Here is a 17,625-nt window from a genome sequence, read left to right on the forward strand (position 1 = left end):
AGGGTCTGGACAGCCTTTCCACAACATCCTGGCTTACACAGTAAACAGCACCTCCTCAGATGTCCATCCAGTCTCATTAATTCTGCCAGGTCACCTGGAAACTCCTGGGTATTCAAATTACTTCCTTGTGGTTGTATGGATTTGCAGTGTAACATACAAGCTCCTGCAAGACACACCATGTCAGATTTTGCCTCCAATGCTTCTCTATACAAACCTTGGAGTTTCATTCCAGAGGGGAATCCGAACAACTGCACTGAACAGAATGGAGCTTCACTCCCACTTCATGCCAGCACAACTCGAAAATAAACATAGTGCCAATATGGTCCAGTAGACAATCACAGATTTTACTCTGAAGTTAAATTACAGTGTGGCCATTTATTCAGTCCAGGGCTGGCAAGAGCAGCACCAGGCATCCTTGGACATAGAGGGTCACTTACATATCGCCAAAAAAGAGGACAAAAGAGAACGCCAACGTGCATATGCTAATTTATATGTAGAAGTGCACATTTAGAAATAATAACTGTGATTTAAATAGAAATACAAGACATCTCACCATAGGGGGGAAGATCGGGCAACTTCAAGGCCCCTGCTACTCTTCCCTTCTGATGGTTCTTTGACTTTAAACCAGAGTTGGACTGGACAGCCCATCAAATAGAAGACACCTTCAAAGAGAGGACTGTCCTTTGTAAAATAGGACACCTGGCCACCCTTACCAGCTTCTGAAGTCCAAGAGTTCCAGCAGGGCCCACTACCCCAGCCAGCCAGGCTGCTGGTCATGGGTTTCTCTGGTTGTAGCAGCAGTGGCTGGGAAGCTGCCTCCCATTTTGAATTTCCCATAATGCCCTGAACCACCCAATAGAGTGTTGCTCTAGGGCATTCTGGGAACTAAAATTGGCATGCAGCTTCCTAGATCTAGATGCTGCTGTCAAGGAACTGCTCCTTCTGAAAAGCTGACACATATACTGAGACTTATAAAAGGACTGGAAAACCAGGACTTATTCATAGAAGTGTGGTATCCATTTATTACATATGCTAATACACATTCAGCAACCCTTGCTCCTTCTCCTGCACAATTCAAATTCTGGAGTGATGCATTGTAACACTGCTAGCTTTATGTCTGTATGTGTTTCCTTTTTGTATTATATTAAAACTCAATGTTTAAAAAAGGAAATCCACTGTCAAGCAAATGAGTAGGTGAGATAGCCAGTTGGGGGAGCCCACTGTCATGGGCAGGGGTTAAGTGATGTTGAAGGGCATTTTGCTGGGGCCAGGGGGTGGGTGGGTTTCCTAATCTGGAGCCAACCCCAGTGCAGTGGATAACCTGGAGCAGATGATAGGGTGCTTCCAGACAGGAAGCATCAGGGTGCTTCCAGACAGAGGGCTCGTAGCACTACCAATGAGAAGGCTTTGTGCAGCAATTCTGTCTTTTTCCCTTTAACAGATTTTCTGTGGTAAGAAAAGAGATGGAAGAATGGTGGGAAAACACAGGAGGGTTAGAAGTGGAATACAACATTGCCGAGACCGCCCATAAGATTCTCTGAATGAGGCAGGACACCACTGATATAAAAGCCTCATCTGGAAGCAGCCTCAGCTCCCAGTGATAGAGCACAAAGAATGATCTATGTCAAAGGATTGCTGTCGGGAAGAGCATGAAATTGTTTTGCTGTAAAACCAACAGCGGTACAGTGCAGGGAGTCCCACTGCCTGGTGTACTGAAAATACCTGAGTTTAATAACTGTGCTGGTCTTTATTTCAGTCTAAACATGCATATGGCAGCAAACAACAAACAAAAGCTAAGACACACACACATTCTCAAATCTAATTCTATGATTGGGATAGGAATGCCTGTCACCTGAAAATATACCTGATAATCGATAATACTGCAATCCTATACTCACTTATCTGAGAGTAAGCTCCACTGAATTAAGTGGGACTTACATGTGAGTAGAGGTGTAGAGTATTGTGTGGTTGGAAGCTTTCTGGACTACTAATACAACATTGCCTGGGCCTCTATCCACCCTGGAGCTCAGCTTTCTGAAGCATATGCAGTGCTCAAATAGCTCGTTTGATGTGATCAAAGGAGATGCTAAGCCTCTTAAAAGTCGGTTAGGTTTATAGCCAACAAATAGTTGAGTTTAGTTTTTGAGTTCTGTTTCATACACAGCTGTGCTGGTTTTAAATAAACGATTTTTCTGGCTCACTTCCAGGCATTTCTCACTTTTTGCTGCTTCATGGGAAGCAAGCAAAAAAACAGAAAGCAGGCTGTTCCTACAAACAGGAAGTACTGCTGTTAGAGCCCCTTTCCCAGTACGTGCAGGTCGACCACTCTTGGTTGTGCATGGATGAATTATGTCATTCTGAAAGCAACACATGCCAACCGAAGAATGTACATTTCCTAACCTAAAATGGAAAGAGACTGTCCCAGTTTGGACATAATAATTAAAAGTACCTCCTGTTCAACGGGAAATATGAGTCAACCAAATGTCATCCCCCCCTTCCCTACCCAACATTCACATGTTATCGTGCAAAAACACAGGACACCATCCAGCTAAATTCAGGTCCTTTCATATTCCATTGATTTCAGTTGGAGAGTTCAGCATGAGCAACTTTTTCTGCTGTGGCACCCCGGCTGTGGAATGAGCTCCCTAGTGAGGTTCACCTGGCACCGACATTGTATTCCTTCCGGTGCCAGGTGAAGACCTTTTTATTTTCCCAGGTGTTTTAGCATTTTAGCTTTCTAGACTTTTAGCTTTGCTGTTTTAAATCTGTATTTTAAATTCCTGCACTGCTGCTAGGTCTTATTGTGGCTGTATTGTTATATTGTGGTTTTAATGTTCTATCTATTTTATATTGTTTTATTGTGTGCTGCTTGGTTTTAATTTTTGTGAACCGCCCAGAGAGCTTCGGCTATTGGACGGTATAGAAATGAATGAATGAATGAATGAATGAATAAATAAATAAATACTCAATGCGAGTTTACTCAAAGGTAATGGTGCTTCCAGATGGGTAGCTCCCAGCGCTACCTGTCAAAAGATATTGTGCAGCTATTCCGTCTTCTAGGAGCATAGGAAGCTGCCTTACACTGAGTCAGACCGTGGGTCCATTTAACCCAGTATTTGTCGACACTGACTGGCAGCAGCTCTCCAGGGTTTCAGGCAGGAGGTTTTTCATCCCTACCTAAAGATGCCGGGGATTGAACCTGGGACCATCTGCAGGCAAACCATGGACTCTACCACTCAACTACAGGCCCTCCCCTTAATGGACTTTTTGTTAAAAATTAAAAAGACAAGAAGCAGGGGAGGGTGACAAATGGAAGACGTCAACATCGAGCCCACATAAAATTCTGTGAGGACGTAATCCTATGGCTGCTAGACAGCGTCTAGATGGCCATAGGATTTTTCAGTTTCTGAGAACTGATTTCAGAGCCAGCATGCCAAGGTCGGCTCCCAGAAATCTGACTCCCTGCCCCTCCCCTTCTCTGCCACCTCATAGGAGGTGTGGTTCATCCCTGGCTCCATGCTCAGAACAGCAGTGCAGAGCAGCTGAAAAGGAGACATTCCTGGGGGCGGGGAGGGGACTGTGGAAGTGCCAGTATTATGCTTCCTGTGTGCCCTCTGACCTCCCCCCCGCTCCGAGGCATCCCAGTTAGACAGCTGAAAATGGCCTAGCCACAAATGCAGGGCGTCTGGAGTGCAGAGGAGAAGATCCCCTTCGTGTTCCGCCCATCCTGCATTGAATAGTCGGCTGCCTCCAAGTTCAGAGGCGGCTGACTATCCCCATAGGATTGCACCCTGAATGAGGCAGGATGATTGCACAATAAAAGCTTCATCTGGAAGCATGCTAAATCCCCAATGAATTCATTGAGGCTTACAGCATAATCCTATGCACATGTACCGAGAATTAAGTCCCATTGTGTTCAGTGGAGTCCCAGGGCATAGGAATCCTCAGATCTTCTCCTCTGAGGTCAGAGAGAGAGCTCCGACCACCAATCCCCCTTCCCTGCCCTCATGGAAAGATCCATGGCCCACACCCTTCTGATGTTGGAGGGGGGGAAGGGGGGATTAGGGATATGACATGGCTGGAGCAAGGCAGGCTTTGGATCTTCCCAGCCCCAAACCACGCCTGCACCCCTACAGCTGGCATAAAGAATTTGCCCCCCATTGCAAGGGGAGGGATATCATTTTAAAAAAATTATTGGGAGCAAAATAGGGTTTAAAAAAATAATGAAGGGCAGGCGGTGAACACTCTCTTCCCTCATTTCTCCTCTGTCAGCAGGCACCCAGCAGAGTTTTGGATATGTTAAGCTTGGAGCTCTTTGATTTCAACTACAAAATTGCCCTGCCTATGTGTTTGGGAGAGCAACCTAAGACTTTTCCATGGAAATCAATGAAAAATGAAAGTGCTTATCTTTGGTTTGGGCAGGAGGAAATGTTAAGATAACGGATAAACATTGTTCAATACTGGAATAGACATCAGAATATTGTGACAAGTTGTGTTGAGTCTATGAATAGTCTGTAAAGCTAGGGATTTTATAAAATGTGGTAAATATAATAATTCTGGCTTTGCTTTGTATAATAATTGTATCTGAGTTAATCCTATTTGTTAACGTCATGATATATTATGTACATCAAAACTATTATTTGTGCTTTTGGTAATTACTTTATTTTTATGTGCTTTAGTTAGATTGTGCCTTTGATTTTCACTGAACAGTTTTCTTTCTTTTTAATTATTGAAAAATATTTCAGTTAAGGAATTCTTTCTGCTGTCAGTTCTTAATGTGGTCTTCTGACTTCAAGAGATGCATCTGTAAAGTAGAAAAGTGTGTCCCTAAATTAAAGAGAACATTCTAATAAATGTCCTAAAACTAAGCAACATGAAAAAAGTGTTACGTGGTGCTTCATTTCACTGGCAGTAATCAATGTCTGAAGTGCATTTTTAAAAACACAGTGTTCTTACAAAAATGAAACCACCCATTCAGCCATAACTGAAACTGGAAACGTTTACAGACACCTGTTTTTGTGTCTGTGTGTTTTTAAAAAAGACTTTGTTAAAGAATAGCACATAAAGATCCACTGCGGCATGACAATGGTACTGAAAGTAATAATCAAATAGTGCTTCCCACAATGTTGTGCTTAAACATCATCCATAAACCACCAGGGCTGAGCTCTTCCCCTTAATCTGGGCCCTAGTTTATCTCAGTTCGTTAGTATTGCCACTGGAGCAGAAACACATACAACTTGCCATGATGGGGATGATGGTTTTGCTTTAGGAAATTGCTGGAAACTAGGGTGACCTGATACATTGTGAAAAAAGAGGCCATGCGTTGTCAAAAAAGAGGAAACAGGGTGCACAAAAATGCCATATGCTAATGTATATATAGAGATGCAAATTTAGAAATACTATAATTTAAATAGAAATATAATAGATCTCACTGTAGAGAGGAAGACTGATCAGGTGGCCTGTGTCCCTGCTGCTCAGTCTGTTGACCAGATGCTAACTGTTGATGAACAACTTCAAGGTCCCTGCTCTCCCTTCCTTCTGGTGCTTTGACTTTAAACCAGACTTGGACCGGAAAGCCCTTCAAATAAGAGATGCTTTCAAAGCGAGGACTGTCCTCTGACAGGTCTTCAGAGAGAGGAATGTCCTCTGACAGATCTTCAAAGAGAGAACTGTCCTCTGTAGAATAGGACTCCTGGCCACCCTACAATGCAAAGGGAAAGGATCCCCTCCACCCACACCCTCAGCCTTGTTTTTTAAGCCATGCAGCTTAGAGGAATATAGCCTCATTTATGCTGGGTTCTATCATTGGACTTTCCACCCATGCTGGATGCCTCCTAGTTCCACCACCAGACCCACTCTGACTTAAAGGGCTCTTCTCTACCCCCTTGCCCCCATTACTGGATTTGTTTTTGTTTGAAGAGTTGCCAACCCTACATTTCATGTGTGGTCTTCTCTTCCTGCCAGAAAAACAGATGTACACTTTGCCCAAATTTTCAGCTGCAAGCACAGTGGAAAGAATGGGCTACGGGACCCTGTGACATGCTAAACTAGAACCATTCCTGATCAGCTCTAATGCTACAGGATGCTGTGCTCCCCTGTGATGGAACCTGTTGCCAATACAGCCTAACAAAGGAGTGAACAATGTCCATGACTGAGATCACTCTGGAGGTCCTTGCTTGGTCCAAGGTTTTCAGAGCTGCTCCAGCTAGCCCTAATCCATCCAGGATACAGCTTCTTCTGTAGGGTATGCATGTGCAAGAGTGCATACACACAGGAGGCTCAGTGTGATTATGCTACCATGCTACCTTTTAATGACACTTTATTGTTACAGCTATTGGCCCACCATTCATTTGTTCAGCAAACTGCTAACGGACAGCCAAGACTGGTTGGCTAATGGTTGGGACCAGCCTTCCCAACCTGGTGCCCTCCAGGCATTTGGGATGACCACCTCCAAAATTCTTGGCCATTGGCCATGCTGACTGGGACTGATGGATGTCAAAGTTCAAAACATCTGGAGGACACCAGGTTTGGGAAGCTAGGTTGAGAGATACTTGGGACGTCATCTTTCTGTGTTCTTTAGTGAGACACCCATCAGAGCTTCCATAAGAACAGTCCTGCTGGATCAGGCCAAAGGCCAATCGATAGGCAAAGAAAGTGAGCTGTAGGATGGCCAGGTCCTCTATTTGATAGGCTGCTCCCAAGTCCGGTTTAAAGTGAAAGAACCATCAGATGGGGAGAGCAGGGGCCTTGGAGCTGTCCACCAACAGGTATATATATTGCTTATGTAAATGTTATGCAGCTTGGTGTTTTTTTTTTGTCCTCTTTTTCAGTGATGTGTAAGTGGCCACCCTAGTGAGCTGTGAATTGGCTGGGAACACCTTGGGGGTCCAGGGCTTCTCCCTGGGGATCTGGGGTGGGGTAGTGGATCTGCTGCTTTGTATGGCTGCTGGCTGTTGGCCTCCACATCTGCTCTGGCTGTCCTTTTGTAAATAAGGCAAATATTGCCAAAACACCGCAAGTCTCCAATGGCTTTCTCAAACCAAACTCAAGTAGCGCTACCTCCAGAATGTGGGGAAGTGGGACATGTACAACATTATACACAGGACCTGGTTATGCAGGAAATATATTTGGAGGGGGGAAAAGCTAGGCTTTTTTCTTGATGCCTAAAACTTCAGAAGCTAAGCTCTTTAAAATCAAGTCCCAATTTCAGGTGCTGAGCACACAAAACTCCCTGGAGGGAATTCAAAACTCCCTGAAGGGAATGCAGATGCTAAGCCCTCCATAACACATTAGCCACCTTAACAAATGCCCACTGACACAAAGCAAAGAGGATCTATGTGTAACTAGGGCAGGATTTGACCCTTATAAATTCATTGAATTCCTCCCTTTAGCATGCATAAAAGCTATCTGGGTATTGCATTATCCAAGAGACTGTAACAGATTTATCTGTAATTCAGAATCTTCTGCTCTGTTAAGGCAGTCTCTCCCCCACCCCCCGCCCCACACTTTTTTCCTCTTTTTTGAAAGAACAATTCTAGAAGATGTCCCCACTGTTTTGTCCTGTTTCATGGAGCATTTTCTCTTTCCTAAATCTACTGCTGCCTGTTCAGATGAATTCATGTGGTATGAAAATATGACTTTTTTTAAACTTTTCATTTAGAATCTAATTGTTAGGTTATGTAGGTTACAAAAAGCTCATTTATTACTACCAAATCTTTATTAGCCTCGAAAGGTGTTTTCAGCTATCAAAGAAATGAGATTTCGAATTACCCAACCCAGGAGTCTCCTGGGATGGATGTAATTATGACACGTAATCATTTTGTTGGCAAATTTTTAAAAGTTAGATAACATACAGTATGTGTCATTTCCAGTGCTACAGGCCTATGGTCTTTCATAACAAGTGCACTATAGTTTGTCATCAAATGAAAATCATTTGCCTTTATTTTCAGTTGTTGAGTAGCAAAAATCCCGGCTGAGTACATGACCAGCAACAAGATTTAGGATGCAATCCTGTGCATGTTTAGACAGAAAAAAGTCCTACAACTCCCAGCATGCCCTTAGCCATGTTATTTTCATTGTTAGCTTGCATCCAGGATTCGCTTTCTCTTGACAGAAAGGCTCATGGAAGATGCCTCCACCTAACCTTTGGGGATCTCCCACACCTACCACAGCTCACCCCATTCAGCATGTTTCCCCGATCCGCTGTGTACCATTTTCAGGGGACTGCCATGGGGAGAAAAGGTGGGAATGTCCTCTTTTACCAGCCCAGTTGTATGGGCCTAAATCTGGATCCAACCCTGTATCTGTCAAGCATCCTAAACTTGCTGTCCGTACATTAAGCCATGTGACAACACCAAATGCGAATTCATAAATAATAGCCTGGAGTCCAAAGGATGAAGCGGAAAGAGGAACATTGGAAGTTGCCTTATATTGAGTCAGACCATGGGTCCTTCTAGCCCAGTATGGTTTCAGGCAGGAGTTTTTCCAACCCTACCTGGAGATTGTTGTTGTTCAGTCATTCAGTCATGTCCGACTCTTCGTGACCCCATGGACCATAGCACGCCAGGCCTTCCTGTCCTGCGCTCTCTCCTGGAGCGTGCTCAAGTTCATATTCATTGCATCGGTGATGCTATCTAGCCATCTCATCCTCTGCCGTCCCCTTCTCCTTTTGCCTTCAGTCTTTCCCAGCATCAGGGTCTTTTCCAGAGAGTTTTCTCTTCGCATTAGGTGGCCAAAATATTTGAGCTTCAGCTTCAGTATCTGTCCTTGCAATGAGCACTCAGGGTTGATTTCCTTTAGGATGGACTGATTTGACCTCCTTGCAGTCCAGGGGACTCGTACCTGGGATCAAACCTGGGACCTTCTGCATGCAAAGCAGGTGCTTTACCACTGAGCTACCACCCTGCTTGTGCTGAGCCCATTTGTGTCCCCTTCATGAGTTTAAACTTCATGAGCTACTGCACAGACACAACCTTGGATTCAGAGGGGGTGGGGGAAGGTATTTGTGCAATCAATTGCGATCAGCTTTTCCCTGGCTTCCCCCTGCTAGTTCATGAAACAGGCCACTAGTGATCCAAGGCAAGGCACAAAACCCAGGAATGGGTGGGTTCAGGCCTGACAACAGCACACAGCTTATACTCAGTCAGATGCTTGGCCCCAGTGCCCTGGCAGAGCCCACCACTGATGCCTGCCTTGGGCTTCCCTTAAAAAAAAAAAAAAAATTCTGAGCATTGCAGTCAATGCCGGCAGCTAGCCACTTGAATTTGCTAAAATGCCTCCTATGGCCTTAGGCTGCCCACTTATGCCTGGCCCCCGGAAAGGGAAATGCATCCCCTATAAGGAGGACAAAAGGGGACACAGATTTGTGCAACTTCTGCATACGCAAATATACATGCATAGGTGCAAATTTAGAAATAATAACTTATTTAAATAGAAATACAAGACATCTCACCATAGTGGTGAGGAGGAGGAGGAGGAAGAAGAAGAAGAAGAAGAAGAAGAAGAAGAAAACAGATGACCTGCTTTCCATGCTCACTCTACTGTCCAAGTGCTAACTGTGGATGGGCAACTTAAAGGCTTCTCCTGTTCTCCCCTTCTCATGTTTCTTTGACTTTAAACCAGACTTGGACTGGACAGCTCATCAAACAGGGGACACCTTCAAATAGAGGACTGCTCTTTGTAAAGTAGGGCACTTGGCCAACCTAACATCATGGCTGGGCATTGTGCAAATTAAAATGGAGTTCCTCCACTTGCTGCTGTAAACTGTTTTGCAAGTGATATAATTTCCCATAACATCCCACACGTCAGGAGTGTTGTGGGCAATTAAAAATGACAGCTCTCAGCCCCCCAGCACTATCGTAGTGCTGCTGCTTCCTGCTGCCAAATAAGTCTGCTGGGGCCTTCCCCTGCCCACTGTGCTAGTTAGGAAATGGTCCACCAGAAGACACTTTCCCACGCAGCCCCTCAAAGCTAGGAACGGCCGTGGATGAGTTTGCAAGCAGCTGGTGGGGCCATCTCCATGAGACTACATATGTTGAGCCAACCTGAACTAAATCTTCTACAATGGGGGGGTCTTGTCATGGTAACCAAAGATATAGCAATTTTATTTTATTGTTTTATTTATTTATTCAGTTTATGACCCACCTATATACAAATACTCTAGGCAGTATACAAAGTTAAAAACAATTTAACAAAAAGTCCAGCAATAAAAGCAACACAGCACCAAAGCAGTATATAACAGCCAACAAAGAGGAATGAGAGTTCTAAAAAGGGAAGGCCTGCTGGAATAATAGAGTCTTTAATTCCCACTTAAAAACCTTCAAAGAGGTCAGCAGGTGCATTTCAACCAGCAGGTCACTCCATGACTGAGGGGCGACAAAGGAAAAGGTCCTCTTGTGTGTGGCTGCCAATCTCACATTAGGCAGCCACAGCAGATAACCCTCAGTGGACCTTAGGTGTTGGACTGGGATGTAGAGGAGAAGGAGCTCCCTAAGGTACTTTGGTCCTAGACCATGTAAGGCCTTAAAGGGAAGAAGAACTTTATATTTTGTTTGGAAATAAATTGAATTATATCTGGCCAAAGAACTCAAAAGGTGGTTCACCTAGAAGGGTTCATTCCTGTACATTGCCTGATAGGGTGGTCAGGTGTCCTATTTTACAGAGGATAGTCCTCTTTTTGAATGTGTCCCCTGTTTGAAGGGCTGTTCAGTCCAAGTCCAGTTTAAAGATAAAGCATGATAAGAAAGGAGGGCTGGGGCCTTGAAGTTGCCCATCCCTGGTTAGCACTTAGACAACAGACTGAGCAGACACAGAGGTCACCTGGTCACAGTCTTTCCTGCTGTGGTGAGATGACTTGTATTCCTAATTAAAATATTTATTTATTTTTATTTATTACATTTTCATACCACCCAGTAGCTGAAGCTCTCTGGGCGGTTCACAACAATTTTAGTAATTATTTCCAAATTTCCATCAATACGTGTCAATTAGCATAGGGAAACTGTATCCTCATTTGTGATCTTTGATGATGCATTTCCTCTTGTTGGTGATGTATTAGTGGCCATCCAAATTGCTTGGGAATAAGCATCCAGGAAAGGGAGAAAACATGGCCCAGTGAAGCCATAAGCTATGCCGTGCAGGGCCACCCAAGGCGGATAGGTCATGGCAGAGAGTTCTGACAAAATGTGGTCCACTGGAGAAGGAAATGGCAACCCACTCCACTATTCTTGCCAAGAAAACCTCATGGAACGTATCACAAGGCTAAAAGATATGACACCAGAAGATGAGCCCCTCAGGTCGGAAGGTGTCCAATATACTACAGGGGAAAAGCAGAGGGAATTTCCAAGTAGCGCCAGAAAGAGTGAAGCGGCTGGGCCAAAGCCGAAAGGACACTCAGCTGTGGATGTGTCTGGTGGTGAAAAGAAAATCCGATGCTATAAAGAATAATATTGTTTAGGAACCTGGAATGTAAGGTCAGTGAATCAAGGTAAGCTGGAGGTGGTCAAACATGAGATGGCAAGATTGAACATCGACATCTTGGGAATCAGCGAACTAAAATGGACAAGCATGGGCGAATTAATTCAGGTGACCATTATATCTACTACTGTGGGCAAGAATCCCGTAGAAGACATGGAGTAGCACTCATAGTCAAGAAAAGGGTAGGAAAAGCAGTACTGGGGTACAATCTCAAAAATGATAGAATGCAAGTACGAATCCAAGGCAAACCATTCAACATCACAGTAATTCAAGTCTATGCCCCAACCACTGAGGCCGAAGAAGCTGAGGTTGATCGGTTCTATGAAGACCTACAACACCAAAAAAAGATGTCCTTTTCATCATAGGGGATTGGAATGCTAAGGTAGGAAGTCAAGAAATAACCTGGATCACAGGCAAGCATGGCCTTGGTGTACACAATGAAGCAGGACAAAGGCTAATAGAGTTTTGCCAAGAGAACATGCTGATCATAGCAAACACTCTTTTCCAACAGCACAAGAGGCGACTCTACACATGGACATCACCAGATGGTCAATATCGAAATCAGATTGATTATGTCCTTTGCAGTCAAAGATGGAGAAGCTCTATACAGTCAGTAAAAACAAGACCTGGAGCTGACTGTGGCTCAGATCATGAGCTTCTTGTTGCAAAATTTTGGCTTACATTGAAGAACGTAGGGAAAACCACTAAACCATTCAGGTATGACCTAAATCATATCCCTTATGAATATACAGTGGAGGTGAGGAATGGATTTAAGGGATTAGACCTGATAAACAGAGTGCCTGAGGAACTATGGACGGAGGTCCATAACATTGTTCAGGAGGCAGCAATGCAATCCATCCCAAAGCAAAAGAAATGCAAGAAAGCAAAGTGGCTGTCTGATGAGGCTTTACACGTAGCTGAGGAAAGAAGGGAAGCGAAAAGCAAGGGAGAAAGGGGAAGATATATCCAACTGAATGCAGAGTTCCAGAGAATAGCAAGGAGAGACAAGAAGGCCTTCTTAAATGAACAATGCAAAGAAATCGAGGAAAACAATAGAATGGGAAAGACTAGAGATCTCTTCAAGAAAATCGGAGATATGAAGGGAACGTTTTGTGCAAAGATGGGCATGATAAAGGACAAAGAAGGCAGGGACCTAACGGAAGCAGATGAGATTAAGAAAACGTGGAAAGAATACACAGAAGAACTATACAGGAAAGATCTTAATGTCCCTGGTAGTCATGATAGTGTGGTCACTGAACTTGAGCTGGACATCCTCGAGAGTGAAGTCAAGTGGGCCTTAGGAAGCATTACTAGCAACAAAGCTAGTGGAGATGGCAGTATTCCAGCTGAGCTATTTAAAATCCTAAAAGATGATGCTGTTAAAGTGCTGCACTCAATATGCCAACAAATTTGGAACACTCAACAGTGGCCACAAGACTGGAAAAGGTCAGTTTACATTCCAGTTCCAAAGAAGGGCAATGCCAAAGAGTGTTCAAACTACTGTACAATTGCGCTCATTTCACATGCCAGCAAGGTAATGCTCAAAATCCTACAAGCTAGGCTTCAACAGTATGTGAACTGAGAACTACCAGAAGTACAAGCTAGGTTTCGAAGAGGCAGAGGAACTAGAGAACAAATCGCCAACATTCGCTGGATCATGGAGAAAGCAAGAGAATTCCAGAAAAATGTATATTTCTGCTTCATTGACTATGCTAAAGCCTTTGATTGTGTGGATCACAACCAACTCTGGCAAATTCTTAAAGAGATGGGAGTACCATCTCCTTACCTGTCTCCTGAGAAACCTGTTTGAGGGTCAAGAAGCAACAGTAAGAATCAGACATGGAACAACTGATTGGTTCAAAATTGGGAAAGGAGTACGACAAGGCTGCATATTGTCATCCTGCTTATTTAACTTATATGCAGAGTACATCATGAGAAACGCCAGGTTGTATGAATCACAGGTCGGAATTAAGATTACCGAGAGAATTATCAACAACCTCAGATACGCAGACGATACCACCCTAATGGCAGAAAGCGAACAGGCTCTAAAGAGCCTCTTGTTGAGGGTGAAAGTGGAGAGTGCAAAAGCTGGTTTGAAACTCAACATAAAAAAAACTAAGATCACCGCAGACGGTGACTGTAGCCATGAAATTAAAAGACACTTGCTCTTTGGGAGGAAAGCTATGGCAAACCTAGACAGCAGAGTAAGAAGCAGAGGCATCACCTTGCCAACAAACATCCGCATAATCAAAGCTATGGTTTTCCCAGTAGCAACATATGGCTGTGAGAGCTGGACTATAAGGAAGGCCGAGCGCCAAAGAATTGATGCCTTCAAACTGTGGTGCTGGAGAAGACTCTTACGAGTCCCCTGGACTGCAAGGAGGTCAAATCAGTCCATCCTAAAGGAAATTAACCCTGACTGCTCATTGGAAGGACAGATACTGAAGCTGAAGCTCAAATATTTTAGCCACCTAATGCGAAGAGAAAACTCCCTGGAAAAGTCCCTGATGCTGGGCAAGATTGAAGGCAAAAGGAGAAGGGGACGGCAGAGGATGAGATGGCTAGATAGCATCACCGATGCAATGAATATGAACTTGAGCACACTCCAGGAGAGAGCGGAGGACAGAAAGGCCTAGCGTGCTAAGGTCCATGGGGTCACAAAGAGTCGGACACGACTTAACGACTGAACAGCAACAAAAATAGAGGGTTCTCTGCGTTATTCCCCATGGCTCACAATCAAGGCTTTGGGAACAGCATCTTACACTGCTGTGATAAGGAGGAGTTTGCGCCCTGTCTCTAGACCTCTGGAGCAGAGGGGGGTGAGTTATGGAGGAGTCCTATTTCAGTGGCAGGGCACATGGTTTTCAAGTAAGATGGCTATAGTTAAAGCATCTGTCATCTCAAGTTAAAGACCAGTGCCAGCTCCAGGTTTTCAAAAGCCCTTGGCCAAGGCAGCTTCAATGGACCATTTCACTCTGTGAGTCTCACCTCCGTTGTCACCTATCGCTCCTCATCCTTTTTCTCATCATTGCCACCGCTTGCTAGCTTGACAGGCAGAGAGCCAGTGAGCAGGTAGGCCGTGGCATCTACTGCTCCTCCTCCTCACCATCACCATTGTCTGTGTGAAAAATGGGTTTTTGAACAAGCAGGTTGCAATGTGAAGAGGAGGAGAAACACCAGGAGGCTCTTGTCACGGGGCCCCCGCTGGGGTGCCTTGGCAAGTGCCCAGCCATGCCTCACCATTGATGCCAGCCCTGTTAAAGACTCTCAAGTAACAGGCTTGGAGAAAAACCCCACTGATGGTTCTGGGCTAGGAGGTGGATCAAAGGTCTGTCTCAGTCCAAGCATGTTTCCCTTGCCTTTTTTTTAGGAAGGAGCTTCTCCACCCCTGTTGGGAACACTTGTGTGTGGGCATAAGGGAGCAGTACAATGGACTCAGAAACAAAAGTACCCATGGTGTTCCAGCTTATCCCCTTCTGTTGCCTGCTGCTGTTTTTTACAGACCTGTCATTCAGTTCTATTACCATCACTCATTTAATCACCCAGGGTAGGCTGGCATAATTTCCATCACCATGTGCCGGTCTCTAAATTTGTCAATGAACATGAGAACTGCAAAGAGAAAAGCCACCAACGATGACGGTGGGCGGCGGCGGGGGGGGATAAAAGCCTGCAGCAGACTTCCCGCCCATCAAACACCCTCCAAGTAGCTGCTTTCCCGATATAGATCTGCTCTTCTCAATATGAAAATTGCACCCGCCCACATCATGCCAGCCCACAATCGACTGCTGTAATGATGCTTCCCCGTTTGTCACCTTTGAATCATATTCCAGGCAGCCAATTCGTCCTACACACAGGTACACTTTAAGGGGGAGGAGGGAAAATAGAGTTTTTCTTCTATATTTAAACCCCCAAATCCTCACACACATCAGCCACTCATAGCTTCTTACTAATCTATTTTTACCAAGCTCTGTGACTTCTTGGGAGCCCCTTTAAACTTTTCGATATGCTTGTTTGGATTGGTTTATAAGTGACTGCATAACTGCAGCCTCATACTAGTTATTACTGATTGATTTGATTTATTCAACAGACTTTTGTGCAGCCTTTCAGCCCAAGGGCATTCAAAGTGGCTTAATACAATTCCAGTACAAAATGCCAATAATCATAAAAGAGAATGGCAAACAGAAGAAAAATGCACCATTATCTATATACGCATTCCAGGGCATCTTAAATGACAGGGAAGGAATATTGGCTGGCTTTGTTGCATTTGTACCATGGTGGGAGGTGACATTTCTCTGGAGATTCTTGCATGGTGTTACTTTGGCAGCCACTTCAATGACTTACAGTCAGTTCTCAGAGTTGGTGCACTATTACGCCAGCAGCCAGATGAGCCAGGGAACTTATCTTTAGATGGGCTCTGCACTCCACAAATTTCATCGGCTCTCATTTCTTTATGCAGCAATGACACACCAGGCCAGCTGCCTCAGTCAGTTCACACGCCACGTAATGTGTCATAAACATGAAAGAGACAATGGGTCAGATCTGCCCCTTGGGTGTGCTGTCAATGTTGGCTAAAACAAGAGAATTATACTAAACATGAAATTGGCTCAGCACTCTTACTTACAGCTGTGACTTATGGGCCACAGGAGCAGCCAAGGCAGACATTGTTTTCTGATGATGGGTATTAAGCCCGAGTTGGCAAACGACAGTGATTATATAGCAATTTCTTGCAACATTTTAAACATGCAGTACAGACTGGAGTCTTTGGGAGACACAGGCCTTGTGTATAGGAGGGGTGGGGTGAGCAGGGCAGGGATGCAGAACCTCTTTCAAACAGAGGGCCGAATTCCATTTCAGAAAAGCTCTCGGGGGTCATGTTTCAGGGCTGGAAGGGGCCGAAGGCAAAAAGGGAGGACCCAAAAATACTCGCATATTTTAGCTTAAACCACTTATTATCAGTAACTTAGAAGAGGCATCTCAACCGTTTAGAATGGGGAAAACCCTACACAAAAGCCAGGAAAACAATTATTGGTAGTCAGGGGAAGGGGGGGTCAGGGGAAGGGGGCATGGCCTTCGGGAAAACCCCAGAGCACCAGACAGGGATCCCTGGAGAGCTAGATTTGGCCCCCAGGTCTGAGGTTCTGCACTGCTGGAGTAGGGCATTTCAATGGTGACACAAAACATAGAATTCTATGCTAACAGGGCTTGCAATGCACGCTCATTATATATGAGTGTATAGGTAGAAGAGATTAAATAAATAGGGCATTTTTATCCTGTCCCCCACCCCCTCCTACTCCCAACTGTTGCTGCAGAGGACGTCAGAGGGAGAGGAAGCAGCAGCCCTTCCACTGTGTCCCTGCCTGCTGAACTTCATAACTAAGAACCTAGTGCCTGAATTTGCTATTTTCTTCCTCCCTCCCAATCCGCTTTCCTTTTGTGCCATGTCTTTTAGATTGTAGGGACTGTCTTATTTCTTATCTGTAAGCCACCTTGGGAGCCTTTTTGCCTAAAGGGAGGGATAAAAATGCAATCAATCAATCAATCAATCAATCAAATGCCATGTACATAAAGCTATTCCTGAAGTCTAGCTTTCCTGCATCATCTATTTATTATTTCTGGTAAGCGGCTGTTCTTGCCTAATTAATGTATGTAGGCCATGAGCCAGCTGGCTTTTACTATTGCTGATTCCTCCCGTGAACTGAAATTAGAGCACTGCTTCCTTTCCATAAAATCAGTAAAGCCACACAGACCTACGTACTTTTCATAGAGCCAAGAAGAGAAACTGAATTCAGTATCGAACATTTTATATTTGAGGTGTCAAAGCGATAGTGCTCCAAATGCTGCTTGCTACAAGACAAGAAAAGCCACTTCCTGGATTCACTAGTGTTCCATTGGTTTATTATTTATTTGTTACAGTTATATCCCGCCTTTTCCTCCAAGGAGCCCAAGGTGGCATACATGATCCTCCTCCTCTCCATTTTATCCTCACAGTAACCCTGTGAGGTAGGTTAGGCTGAGAGTCAGTGACTGGCCCAAAGTCATCCAGTGAGCCTCTTGAACCTGGGTCTTCCCATTCCCAGTCCAATACTCTAACCACTACATTTTAATATGTGCCTGGGAGGACAATTGGGCAACTCAGGGGGTGGGGAGGTGCCA

The sequence above is a fragment of the Heloderma suspectum genome, chromosome 3, assembly GCF_057233095.1.
Source record: "Heloderma suspectum isolate Gila_16-S chromosome 3, 16-S_ref, whole genome shotgun sequence".
NCBI lineage: Eukaryota > Metazoa > Chordata > Lepidosauria > Squamata > Helodermatidae > Heloderma > Heloderma suspectum.